Genomic DNA, 14,608 nt, shown 5'->3' with positions numbered 1-14,608 from the left:
AAATTAGTCAAAATTTTCTCACATATTCTTTGCTCGGTGATAGTTTTACCGTAGCTCTTTATTTGATTAATAATCTCCATGATTTTGGAGAAGTAATCCTTCAACTTCTTATTTTTTTTGTATTTTCAAATTATCTAACTCTCTTCTTAGAATTTGAAGTTTGATAATTCTCACCTTGGTATTTGTTTAAATTTTTTCTCGTAAGATGTCCCATGTCTCCTTTGATTTGGTGGCTCTAATGATTCTTGAAAAAATCTTATCGGCCACCGCTTGTTGGATGAAGAAGAGGGCTTTGGCATCCTTCTTTTTGTAGTCTTTCATTTGCTCCCTTTGTTGGTTAGTTGGAGTGGATAGCTCTTCATACCCACTCTCCACCAAATCTCAAATCTCTTGTGAAATGAAGAGGGTCTTCATCTTGATGCTCCAATAATCATAGTTTTCTCCATCAAAAATAGAAAAAGAAGGTTGATTAATGCTCATACCCATGTTGCTTGAACTTGCTATAGAGATCTTCTTGAATGGTGCTCTCTTTCCTACTTTTTATCTTCAAACTCAAATCTTATTGATCTTTCTTGCTCTGATACCACTTTTGTTAGCTTTGTTTACCAACTTGATGAAATTTAGGAGAAGATTGAAGTGGAGAATGAGATAAAAATTGAGGGAGAATATAGATCTAGAGTTCTTTCATTCTTTTTCTTAATACATAAGGCCTCTTATGTATGAGACTACCACATCTTACAAAAATTGATACATCAATATATAAGCCACTATGACAATATGAGCCCAAATATATATGAGCTTATATATGCACCCAACATACAACTAAATCAAAACTTACATAATTTAAAAATTAAAAAAAATAAATATTATATTTTAACAATGATGATAATACTACCACTGCACCTTGTCTTCAGTGGAAACTTTGTTAGTATCTCCAAAGTATAGCACATGCTTCATCCTTGTCGTATGAAGCACCATTTCCACACCTCATTATCTGTGGATTAAAGCTCACCAAGTCCCAGCCAGCTATCAACTTTGACTTAAAGAATAAAACGACAATATAGTGAGCAACGAATTCCTCCATATAAATCCTTGAAAACGATGAGTGGTCTCCATGCATCCTCTGATGCCTCGTCTTTTCCATTCCAGTTCTTTTGGAATAGTATCCTGGCAATGTCGACGGCGTTCGTGAAAGCGATTACAATATACAACTGTACCGAAAACGGACAGCTAGTGCCCCAGGAACGCGGATACCCTGCGGTGCGAGCACGGCAAGTACTCCATCCCACTTTCGATTCCAGTCGGCACCAATCATGGAAAGTTTACCAAGTCTGGCATGGGAAGAAAATTACACTGCAACCGGGCTTGTGCAATTCCGCCCTTATAAATCCTGAGAGATGTTGGTCGACGGCCTCCATGCAACCTCTCATATTCTATCCTCTCCGTTTCAATTTCTTCAGGCTGGTCGTAGGACTTCCTCTTATGTCCAGTGATCCATACAATAGGAGATCCCTCATTATGGAGCATGTCATGCTGATTGGGATCCTCCTATGCGTGGGAGTCATCCCATTCTGCCTCTGCCTGGACAGTGAAGATGGCTCCAAGGTGGGGGACAGCTGCATAGAGCACGAAAGGAGAGCTCTCCTTGCCATCAGAGCAGATATCTATGATCCTGGTGAGTGGCTTTCTTCTTGGACGGGCCAAGACTGTTGCCAGTGGAGGGCTGTTGGCTGTGACAACACCACCGGTCATGTGGTAACGCTTGACCTCAAATACCCATCTGGTTATGATCTGATATATGGAACTGGAAAAATCCCTGAACCAAGTAAGGTAAATCCTTCGATATCTAGCTTGATATATTTGAGGTATTTGGATTTGAGCATGAACAACTTTTCTTTTGCACCCATCCCTCAATTCATTGGTTCTCTTATGCACTTGGAGTACCTTAACCTCTCCAAGGCTTGGTTCAGCGGATCCGTTCCTCGCCAGATTGGAAATCTCTCGAGCTTGCACCATCTAGATCTTGGGGGTGGGTACCCTTTTCTTGACAAATGGTACGGGTACACTGAATATTATCCAATAGCTCTACGTGTTAATGACCTTCAATGGCTCTCCAGAATCACTTCTCTGCAATACCTTGACTTGAGTTTTGCTGACCTCTCCATGGCATCAAATTGGCTTCATGAAATCAACATGCACCCTTCTCTGTTGGCCTTGAAATTATTTGCTACCAGACTTCCTGGTATTCCTTCTACTTTACAGCATGTAAACTTCACTTCTCTCACCGTGCTCGATCTCTCTTACAATACTATTTCTACCGTCCCCCATTGGCTACTTAATATTAGCAGCCTTGTTCAACTTGATCTCCAAGGTTGTTCATTTCATGGGAGGATATCAACTGTAGCAGATATGTTGGGGAATCTCAACCATCTAAAGCATTTGGATTTCTGTCGGAACCAAATTACTGGAGGCATTTCACAATCTTTGTGGAATAATACGCACCTGGAGTATTTAGATTTATCTGAAAACCAAATTTCTGGGCATGCTGCTAAAATGTTTGGGAATCCTAGCCAATTGAGGCTTTTGGCATTGGTTGGCAATCAAATTAGCGGTGAAATTTCAGAAAACATGGGAAATCATAGCCATCTAGAGGCTTTATATTTGTCTGAAAATAGAATTAGTGGAGAAATACCAAAAAGCATGGGGAACATCCTGTTGGATTATTTTAAACTTATCATTAAATGACTTTGGAAAACTAAAAGACCTCTTGGAAAACTAAAGGGTCTCTTGGAAATCTGAAAGGCCTCCTTGTAAAAAGGAATAGGCTTCTTGATAGATGAAGAATACATAGAATTCTGTAAATGCTTCTTAGTATTCCATGCATGAATTAAATGCTATGGAATATAAAAAGGCATCTAGGCATCTATAAATAGGAAGGTGATTTGTCCATTGTGGTGTGTGAAGCAAGTATTCTTCTTGTCATCTTTCCACCATAAGAAAAGAGTGTTTATTATTTTTATTTGAGATTCTTCAATTTTATCATTTGGTATCAGAGCCTTGTCTTGTTGAGAAGACTGATCCTAAGAGAAATGGCTAGTGATGGTGTGCAAATGCAAATCCCAAAGCTTACTAAGGAGAACTTTGGGAATTGGTGTATCCAGATGAAGTCATTGTTTGGCTCACAAGATCTATGGGAGATCGTTAATGATGGCTACACCGAGCCTACACCAGATCAAGAGAGAGGGTACAATCAAAATCAAAAGGAGGCTTTGAGAGTAACAAGGAGGAGAGACAAGAAAGCTTTGTTTCAATTGTATCAAGCCTTGGATGAGGTGACATTTGAAAGAATTGCTGAGGCAACTTCTGCAAAGCAAGCATGGGATACTCTCTCCATCATATTTAAAGGAGAAGAAAAAGTGAAGCGAATTCGACTACAACAACTACGGGGAGAATTTGAAGTCGCCACCATGAAGGAGACGGAGAATATCTTCAACTACTTTTCTCGAATATTGGTTATCGTAAACCAATTGAAGAGAAATGGAGAGAAGATAGATGATGTTCGAGTGGTAGAGAAGATACTTCGGTCTTTGACACCGAGGTTTGAGCATATTGTTGTCGCTATTGAAGAAGCTAATGATGTGGATACTCTATCCATCAATGCGTTGATGGGTAAACTTCAAGTCCATGAACAAAAGAAGCAAAATAAAATTGAAGCAGCTAATACAGAGCAAATACTTCAATCAAAGGTGGAGGCCAAAGATCAAAAAGGAAAGGATCAAGGGCAATCTCAAGCATTTCGAGATGCTAGTAGCAACATAAGAGGTGGTGGCAACAACTATCGTGGTCGTGGTCGAGGCCGTAGTCATGGTCGAGGAGGCTACAATGGTGGAAGAGGCCGAACTCCAAATTTCAACAATGGAAGAGGTGGTAGAAGAGGTGAACATGGTCGAGGTAGAAGATTAAATGGAGGTCGTGACCAAGCAAGATCCAATGTTCAATGCTATAATTGCCACAAATATGGGCATTATAGCTATGAGTGTTGGAACAATGAGCAAAGCAACTACTCCGAATCCAAAAACCAAGAAGAAGAGCCAACTCTTCTTTTGGCATGCCAACAAAATGGAGACTTGAAGAATGTGTGGTTTCTTGACTCAGGAGCCACAAACCACATGTGTGGAAGAAAAGACCTATTCGTGGAGTTGCAAGAAGGGGTGCATGGTGATGTGAAGTTTGGGGATTTCTCTAAAGTTCCCGTCAAAAGAAGAGGCAAGATCATGATTCAACAAAAGAATGGTACGTCTGATTTTATTTCCAATGTATATTATGTGCCAGACTTGAAGAGTAATATTCTAAGTATTGGCCAACTTTTGGAGAAGGGTTATATAATTCATATGAAAGGGTCATCACTAACCTTAAGAGATGGGAATGGGAAGCTGATTGCTTGTGTCCAGATGGCGAAGAACAGGATGTTTCCTCTTCTCTTGAAGACAGATTCTCAAAATTGCTTGCAAGTGGATATCAAGAACCCTTCTTGGCTTTGGCATCTCAGGCTTGGACATTTAAATTTTGGAAGTTTGAAATTGCTATCTAAAGATGGTATGGTGAAAGGTCTTCCGCATATATATTATCCAAATGAAGTTTGTGAAAAGTGCACACTAGCAAAGCATACAAGAGCTCCCTTCAAAGGTGGAAAGTCTTGGAAAGCAATGAGACCATTGCAGTTGGTGCATACTGATATATGCGGCCCTCTTCCAGAATCTCATGGTGGTAACAAATATTTTATAACATTTGTTGATGATTTTAGTAGAATGTTGTGGGTTTATTTTCTTAAAGAAAAGTCGGCTGCACTCTCTACATTTAAAAATTTTAAATCTTTAGTTGAAAAAGAATGTAACTATAAAGTACAAATTTTGAGATCCGATAGAGGTGGAGAATACATGTCAAATGCTTTCAGGAACTATTGTGATGAAGAAGGAGTTCGACATCAATTCACTGCTCCGTACTCTCCACAACAAAATGGAGTAGCCGAAAGGAAGAATCGGACCATCCTTGACATGACAAGAAGTATGTTGAAAGAGAAGAACCTTCCCGAGCAATTTTGGGCTGAAGCGGTGGCATGTGCAGCCTATCTCATCAACCGAAGTCCGACAAAGTTCATCAAAGGAATGACACCAAAGGAAGCTTGGAGTGGCTACAAGCCAGGAGTGAGCCACTTGAAGATTTTTGGGAGCATTGCTTATGCCCAAGTGCCACAAGAGAAGAGAAAAAAGCTTGATAATCGAAGCCAAAAGTGCATCTTCATAGGATACAGTGAGCAATCCAAAGCCTACAAGTTGTATGATCCAACGGCAAATAAGGTAATCATCAGTCGAGATGTGGTCTTCAAGGAAGATGATGTATGGGATTGGAGTGGCACAGATTCTCATACCAAATATGTACCACTTCATAATGAAGCTGAGGAGAACATAGAAGTGGAGGCTGTCCAACCAATATTATCACCAGCAAGATCATCTCCACCACCACAAGCTACACCGGCTTCTTCAAGTCATTCTATATCAACAAGAAGTCATGGAAGAAAATTTAGAAGTCTTAATGATCTTTACGATGAAACAGAAGCAGTTGAACAAGTTGATTTATATTGTTTATTTGCTGATGTTGAATCTCTAACATTTGATGAAGCAGTGCAGAAAGCTGAATGGAGAAAGGCAATGAAGGAGGAGATCCATGCCCTAGAGAAAAATAATACGTGGGAGTTAACTACACTTCCAAAAGGACAAAAGGTGATAGACGTTAAGTGGGTGTACAAAGTGAAGCACACTGCTAATGGAGAAGTAGAAAGATACAAAGCTCGTCTTGTTGCCAAAGGCTACAAGCAAAAGAAGGGATTCGACTATGATGAAGTCTTTGCACCAGTTGCTCGACTTGACACCGTGAAGCTTATCTTCTCACTTGCATCTCATCACAAGTGGAAGATGTACCATATGGATGTGAAGTCAGCATTTCTCAATGGCTACCTTGAAGAAGAAGTTTATATTGAGCAACCGGAGGGTTATATCCTTAAAGGCATGGAAGATAAAGTGTATAAGTTACGAAAAGCTTTGTATGGGTTGAAGCAAGCACCCCGAGCATGGAATACACGGATCGATCATTATCTCCAGGGATACGGCTTTGTCAAGTGCCCCTATGAATATGCCACCTATGTGAAGAAAAAAGGAGATGATATTTTGATAATATGTTTATATGTAGATGACCTTCTTGTGACAGGTAGCAGCAAGAAAATGATTTATGAATTCAAAGCAGCTATGGGCAAGGAGTTCGAAATGACGGGTGGAGACTTGATGTCCTATTTTCTTGGCATCGAGGTAAAGCACAGAGAAGATGGCATCTTCATTTCTCAAGGGAGATATGCAAGAAACATTCTAAAAAAATTCAAAATGGAGAGTTGTAAGGAAGTAAACACCCCGGTGGCTTATGGAGAAAAACTTAATAAAGAAGGAGAAGGCAAGGAGGTGAACTCGACTCTCTTCAAAAGTCTTGTTGGAAGTCTTCGCTATCTCACTATAAGTCGGCCCGATATTGTTTATGGAGTTGGTTTGATTAGTAGATATATGGAGCATCCAAAGGAGTCACATTGGATGGCGGCAAAGAGGATTCTTAGATATCTTAAAGGAACTCTTGATCATGGTATGTTTTATGCTCATTCCAATGATGCAAGTTTAATTGGTTTTTCTGATAGTGATTGGGGTGGAGATCTTGATGAACGGAAGAGCACTTCCGGTTATGTTTTTTATTTTGGTGCTAATGCTTTCTCTTGGAGCTCAAAGAAGCAATCTATTGTGGCACTATCTACATGTGAGGCGGAGTATGTTGCAGCGGCATCATGTGTATGTGAGGCTATATGGTTGCGAAATTTGCTAGAAGAATTGGGTCATCCACAAAAAGAGCCTATAAAGATCAATGTTGATAACAAATCTGCTATTGAGCTAGCCAAGAATCCAGTCCAACATGGAAGAAGCAAACATATCGACACTAGATTCCATTTTCTTCGTGATCAAGTCAAAAAAGGAATTGTGGAGGTTGTGTATTGCAAATCAAAGGAACAAGTTGCTGATATATTCACAAAATCACTCAAAAGTGAAGACTATCAAAGGCTGAGGAAGATGCTTGGAGTCATAGCACCAAGATGAACAAGTTTAAAGGGGGAATTGTTGGATTATTTTAAACTTATCATTAAATGACTTTGGAAAACTAAAAGACCTCTTGGAAAACTAAAGGGTCTCTTGGAAATCTGAAAGGCCTCCTTGTAAAAAGGAATAGGCTTCTTGATAGATGAAGAATACATAGAATTCTGTAAATGCTTCTTAGTATTCCATGCATGAATTAAATGCTATGGAATATAAAAAGGCATCTAGGCATCTATAAATAGGAAGGTGATTTGTCCATTGTGGTGTGTGAAGCAAGTATTCTTCTTGTCATCTTTCCACCATAAGAAAAGAGTGTTTATTATTTTTATTTGAGATTCTTCAATTTTATCACATCCTCAACTTGGAGGTATTAGATTTGTCTGATAACCAGATCAAAGGATGTATACCGGAAGAAATATTGGGGAATTCTAGCCAACTGAGGTGCTTATATTTGAGAGGCAATCAAATTAGTGGAGAAATACCAAAAAGCATGTGGAACCTCATTAACTTGGAGGTATTGGATTTGTCCTCTAACCATATCAGGGGATGGATACCAGAAACTATTGGAAACTTGGTTCACTTGCAGTTATTAAATTTGTCATTTAATAATATTACCGGGCAAATACCAGAAAGTTTGGGCAAGTTATCTGAACTCAAAATGTTGGATTTGTCTTCCAACTCCTTCACAGGATACTTGACTGAAGTGCACTTTTCCAACCTCACAAGATTAGATTTTTTGGATCTATCTTACAACTCCTTGAACATGATCTGATCAAGTGATAGTTGGGTTCCTTCTTTCAATGCTTTCTATATTTATATGAGCTCTTGCCATGTGGGACCTAAATTTCCAGCTTGGCTTCGAACCCAGACAAATTTGTTTATGTTGCGCCTAAATGAAGCTGGAATTTCAGACAAGATTTCATCATGGTTCTGGAAGATGGATATATATTACCTCAATTTATCGCATAATTGTATGGAAGGACAGCTACCAAGTTTTTTAGGGAGCCATACTTATGCATATCTTGACCTGAGCTCCAACTGTTTTTCTGGTCCAATACCTAATCTGAAGGCTTCTTACATGATTCTCTCCAATAATTCTTTTTCTGGACCCATTCCTTTGAGCTTTTTTGAAAGCCTTGTAGTACTATCTTTGTCCCACAACCATTTAAATGGAAGTATCCCACAGTTCCGTTTCAATCAAACTTATTGGAAGGTTCTTGACCTCTCCAATAATGAGTTATCTGGAGGATTTCCAGACAGCTGGATTTGCAATTGGACTTCTTTGGAGGTTGTTGACCTCTCCAATAATGACTTATCTGGAAGACTTCCGGACTGCTGGAATAAACCACATCCAGGAATCCTTGATGTTCCAAAAAACAAAAAAGTAGAAGATACTTCCAGCATGGTGGCATATCCTATTAAACTCGAATCTTTGCACATGAGAAATAATCGATTATCTGGTAAATTTCCTTCTTTCTTGAGACTTTGTAAAAAATTGGTTGTTCTTGATCTCGGTGAAAACAGATTCTCAGGCAGCATACCCACATGGATTGGAGAAAGCCTCTCATCTCTAAGAGTACTTCGTCTAAGATCAAATTTTTTTAATGGTAATATCCCAATGCAAATATCGAGTTTGTCTTCTCTTCAGGTTTTGGACTTGGCTTGCAATAATTTTTCAGGAAATCTACCATCATCTTTTGGGCATTTTTCTATAATGGCTGAGATACAAGAAAGAAGCCAACCGATGCTTTCAGGTATGATCACCACATCATTTTACCATGAGAGTCTATTGATAATTACAAAAGGATTAGAACTTGAGTACACTAGTGTGCTTTTACTGGTTACAAGCGTTGACCTATCACACAACAATCTTTCTGGAGAGGTCCCTGATGAAATAACATATCTTCATGGATTGCATTTCTTGAACTTGTCAGAGAATCATTTCATTGGAAAAATTCCAGAAAATATTTGTAACATGAGGCAGTTGGAATCACTCGATTTATCAATGAACGATCTCTCTGGCCCAATTCCCCAAACCATGCTTGCTTTGAATTACTTAAGTAACTTGAACTTGTCATATAACAACTTGTCAGGAAGAATTCCATCAGGAAAACAATTTCTGACCTTCAATAATCCCTCCACCTATATCGGCAATCATTATTTTTGTGGACAGCCACTACCAGAATGCCCTACTAATGCATCTACACATCAAGAAGAAGAAGAAGAAGTAGATGAAGATGACTGTGAGATGATGTGGATTTATGGCAGCTCGGTATTGGGATTTGTCATTGGATTCTGGGGTTTTGTTGGCATGATGTTGGTCAAAAAGGATATCAGAATTGCTTATCTTCAATTCCTTGACAAAATATGTGATTATATTTATATAGAATCAGCAAAAAAATTTGCCAAGCTGAATTTTGTCATGAGAAAGAGTAGCCACAAGCATGGCTAAGCAATTATGGACGGTGCTGCATTTGTTGTATGATCTCTCTCCATATCTCCGAGTGATGGTTGGAGTGCCTCCAATCTAAATATGTATGGATCTGAACTCAAGAGCTTTTTGAATTATTGTTCCTTTATGTTGTTTTGCTACTTGTATATGATTCACTATCTATATTTGCTACCATTTTGCTCATAAATGAAATAATGTTTTATTAGAATTGGGAGTTTTTGTTTTTATGTCACACTAGCAAAATGATACAATAGCAGTAAAATACCTGATGTCATACAAGATACCCTACCTATAAGAAGACAAGCATAAGCACCTCAAGATTATCTGTATGATGCAATAATAAAAATTGTTAAATAGACTAAGATGTATTCTTACCAAAAAAATAGACTAAGATGTATCTATTATAGCTCTATGATGGAAATATAGGTTTTATCATACCCTTACTCCTATATTGGACCAAATTCTACTTCTCAAAATAAATAAATAAATAAATGAAAACAAGAAAGAAGAAGAAAAGGAGGTTAGCATATAAGTCTTGGGCAGGAGAGACATGTAAACAACATCATTCTGAAGCCAAATTTGGTTTCTAGGAAAAGAAATCAAGATTGTTTTTCTTGTTTCTAGGAAATAAGTCCTTGGATAATGACCCAATTCTTCAGTTTGGATAAGCCATATAATCTAAAGATAGACTTGAAATCAAACAGGATACCAATATACCTATAACATATTTATTTTGTTTGACGAATGCAAATATAGATATGGATATTTATCAGAAGCAAAAATTTACATCTATATTTATTTTAAATGGATATGAATAAAAGCTAGATATTAGGAGTATGAACAAAAATTTAAACATAAGTCAAATAAATAAATTTTATGACCATAGAATAAAGATATTACTAAGTGGAAAACAAATCAAGCTAATAGCATGTCTATGTCATCATATATTTTCTTTAAAAATTCATGGATGCTACATAAAATTAAATAGAATTATCAAATAGAATTGGATATTTAGATATGCATCAGATAGTTGTCTATCCATATTTATTTTTTTTATAGATATAAATACCGATACAGATATTAGTCAGATGCTTAAATTTTAATTTATATTTTAATTAATTTGGATAAAAGAATGTATCTAAACAGATATTTTTCGGTCTACTTTCACCCTTTGTCTCAAGCGAATGGAATAAACCTTGTAGCATATAACCTGTTATATTTTTTATAACAAATATTACTATTATTATTATTATTATTATTATAGTATGTAAATGAAAATTGAGTAGTATTTATATTAGTAATGCTACCACTAGTATAATTAGTATTATTATTCATATTATATTACTATTAAATAATAACACTTATCAAAATGTGATGAATTAATATAATGTAATACATATTACATGATGCTATATAATTTATAATTTCTATAATTATTATAATAGAATATAAAAATTATTCAATGATACTTGTACTATAAATATAATAATGCAAATATTAACATTATAACAAAACATTAATCTTCTATTAATATTATTATAGTGCTTAAAAATAATGCAATATAAACAATATTGCATATAATATAATATTTTAATGATAATATTTTAATAACTACATTTAGCCTTTATCTCAAATTAGCTAAGGTGGGCTATGTAAATCCTATTTCTCCATTCCATTTTGTTTATGTTATACTTTTTAAGAGACAGTGTTATCTAATTCTTCCTTATTATTTCTTTCTATATGATTTGTGATTTATCTTTTTTCTTTTTTCTTTCCATGTATATCAAATCACTTTTTAGTAATGATGCATCTCTTTGCATACATACCCAAACACTCTAAGCCATCCTTCTTTCAATTTATCATCAACCGGTACTACTTCTGTCTCTTTACAGATGGCGTACTTAACCATATTCATGTATTGAAAGAACATAATAATTATTATAATGTTATTGTTAGCATAATATAATTTAATAATACAAGAATTGTCTAATATAAATATAGTATTAATATATGACAAGAATATTATTCACAAATGTTAATAGATAGATTATATTTATAATTATAATATAATAAAAATGGTAGTTAATAATACAGTTTTAGCATGAACGTAATATATAAAACTATATTATGGGCCAGTAGGAAATATTATATTTTTATGTATGTTGAATATAAAAAATAACAATATAATTATAATAGCATAATAATAAGATGATTTAATAATATAATAGTTGTCAAATATATAATATAAAATTATGAGAGAATATAGTCTCTTGTATAATAGATAGAGTGATTATAATATATGTAACATTAGTACATAATACAAATATATATAATGTTATATTTTGCAATATGCAATATATATTACTATATGTCTTTTTAAAATACAACCAATTTTAAATTGATATAATATGTATGCAAAACCTATCTTCATTATTGCCTGGATGTATATCCAACAAGCAAGGAAATGATACCAAAGCTCTCCGGTTATGGATTCTTTTCATGGAAACACAACGCCCACGAGAATCATCATTCCCATACCCAAATGAGTTGCAAAAAAAAGAATGGGCTAGATAAAACTAAGAACTATCCCTAACTCCCAGTTCTTGCCGACAAAACAAGAATCAAGAGATATGCATCCCTTTGTTATCTTGCCATATGGTTTGCCTCGCTCCTTTAGTCTTGAAAACAAATTCGACCTGCTATGAATTTATTTTGTTCGCGCATTTAAAGATTGACTCAAGGCTTCAAATTGGTAGTAATTGTTTGCCCAAAACCATTTTTGATGAGCAGCAAATAGTAAAAAAGAGAGAACAAATGTACACGCCCACCCTTTTTTTTTATTTTTTGATATGTAAGGAGGAAGCAAAACCTTCCCCCAATTTATTTAAATAATGAGAAAATGGTTGCAATGAAGGAAAAGGAAAGAGGTAAGTGGTTACAGGAAGAGCACGGTGAAGATCATAATATCAAAAGAGAGGAGCAACAGAAGACAAGATGATTCTATGGCTGCCCAGATTTCCTTTGCAGAGCATCACTTTCCCCACGTTTAAAAGTGTGAAGAATTTTTGAAAGGATTGCTTGGATGGAGGAACTTTTCTTAATTAGGGGAAATTGTAGAATACCTCTCGTGCCAATTCTCCCTGCAGAGCGCAATGATGAGCTGAACCCAGGAGCTCCTCCAGCGTACCTTGATTTCCGACGGCCATCCAAACAATTTATATTGGATAGTTCACACTGAATTCTTGCACATGCTCAGCTAATTAAAGATAGAGACAAGGTGTTATGCAAATTGGATTCCAATGGCTCCTTTACAACTGCGTCCTTATATAACTTCATCAACACAAGAGGCATCAAATGCAGGTTTGCCAAATATCTCTACAAACTCAGTGTGCCACTCAAATTTAGGTGCTTTCTTTGGTTGTGCAGGAAGAAAAGATAGATTGAATACTCATGAGCTGCTGCGGAAGAAGACTGGAAAAAAGCTGGGTGGCAGTGCTCTTTATGGTCATGCAGAGGAGTCTGTAGATCATTTATTTTCAACCTGTTTCTTCTCCTCAACAATTTGGAAAGCTGTGTTCTCTTTGCTGGGGTGCTTCATCCACAGTCTTCTTTTGAGGATTTTAGTCTATCGTGGAGGAGGAGGACCTTCTCAAAGTCTCTACAACCAGTTATTCTGGTGCTTTACGCTGCCTTCGCTTGGATTTGCTTGAATAAAAGGAAATACGGAATTTTTCTTGGCAAAAGTAGTTTGATTCCCTTTATAGCCGTGAAAGGACTCACACTTTTCGTTGAGTGGTCTACCTTGTGCAATCAGAAGCTGCATCCTCTTTTGGAAGGATCTGGAACAAGATAGGAAATGTTTCATTACTGTTACAGGATCTCTAGTTGACCTTGAGGATTCTTCAATTCACCAGGGGTTTCAATTGCCCATCTGAAAAATCCAGAAGTGATGACCATTTAATTTACTATAAAAGTAGAAGTGTTCTGTGTGTTATATTACTGAGATTGAAAAATGATGTTTTAGATCCCCCTGGTTCTCGCTGAGTAGAGGCAACATTTGTATCTGAAACTTTCCTGTTCTTCTTTTAATAAAGCTTCAGGTGGCGGAGGTTTTCTCAACCTCCTATTCAATCAACAGAAAGAGAGGAAAAAAAAAAAACTCAAGCTGAAGTTTGAGAGCATACCAACGAATGAAAGGGCACTTTGTACTTTTTCCCCTCTTCCTTGTTTCCTTGTAATTCTTGAATTGCAAATACATAGTTATTCACATGGCATCAGAGCTAAGGATTGGGTTTCTTGAATTAGCAAAGAGCACCTTCATCATATTTATGGCTTTGTACTTCATTCTTTAGTTTTAGCCGTATATTTACTGCATGCCATGGGTACAGGTTGCTTAGAAAGCATTACAAGGCTTCTCGTTGGCTTGATCATCATAAACTCGGTCTAGAGTTGCACTCCAGAATGTCAACCAACTTATTGTTAGGATGCATCAAGAACCACAGGGCAATGCATCAGCTGAATTTGCTTCAATTCCTTGGTGTAAACTTTTCTCCATTCTGCAGAAAAACTAATCCAATAAAGCATTATTTTTTGTCATCGGATGCCATTATTCTCATGACGCGTGTCTGGAAGGATACTCTCTGCTTATTTCTTCGCATATGGGACTACAACAAACAACGGATTGTTAGCAACTACTAATGGTGCTAGCTTACAGAAGCTTTTGTTAATAAAAGATATGCACTGTTGATCAGATAAGATGATCAATACTGGATGAGTCAGTAGAGATGCTTGCAATGATGACAATAAAAATATTGAAGTGCTATTCCATCACCAAGAAGATCAACTTACATATTTGAATATAATCTTAGAATGTTGGCTTAATGAAATATGATCCGTTGAAGCAAGACAACAATCAGTGAGCTCCATGATTGCGGTGATCTTCTTGACATGTCATGTCTCACATGAATATTTT

At 36.4% G+C, this 14,608-nt stretch overlaps 1 pseudogene; it reads left to right on the top strand.

Annotated features, from left to right (window-relative positions):
• The first annotated feature begins 1,386 nt into the window (after positions 1–1,386).
• Positions 1,387–13,937, top strand: LOC105037659 (receptor-like protein EIX1; annotated as a pseudogene).
• Positions 13,938–14,608: the final 671 nt, after the last annotated feature.

This window comes from Elaeis guineensis, chromosome 4 (genome assembly GCF_000442705.2).
Source record: "Elaeis guineensis isolate ETL-2024a chromosome 4, EG11, whole genome shotgun sequence".
Classification (NCBI taxonomy): Eukaryota; Viridiplantae; Streptophyta; class Magnoliopsida; order Arecales; family Arecaceae; genus Elaeis; species Elaeis guineensis.
This window is presented reverse-complemented; position numbering and strand designations above follow the sequence as displayed.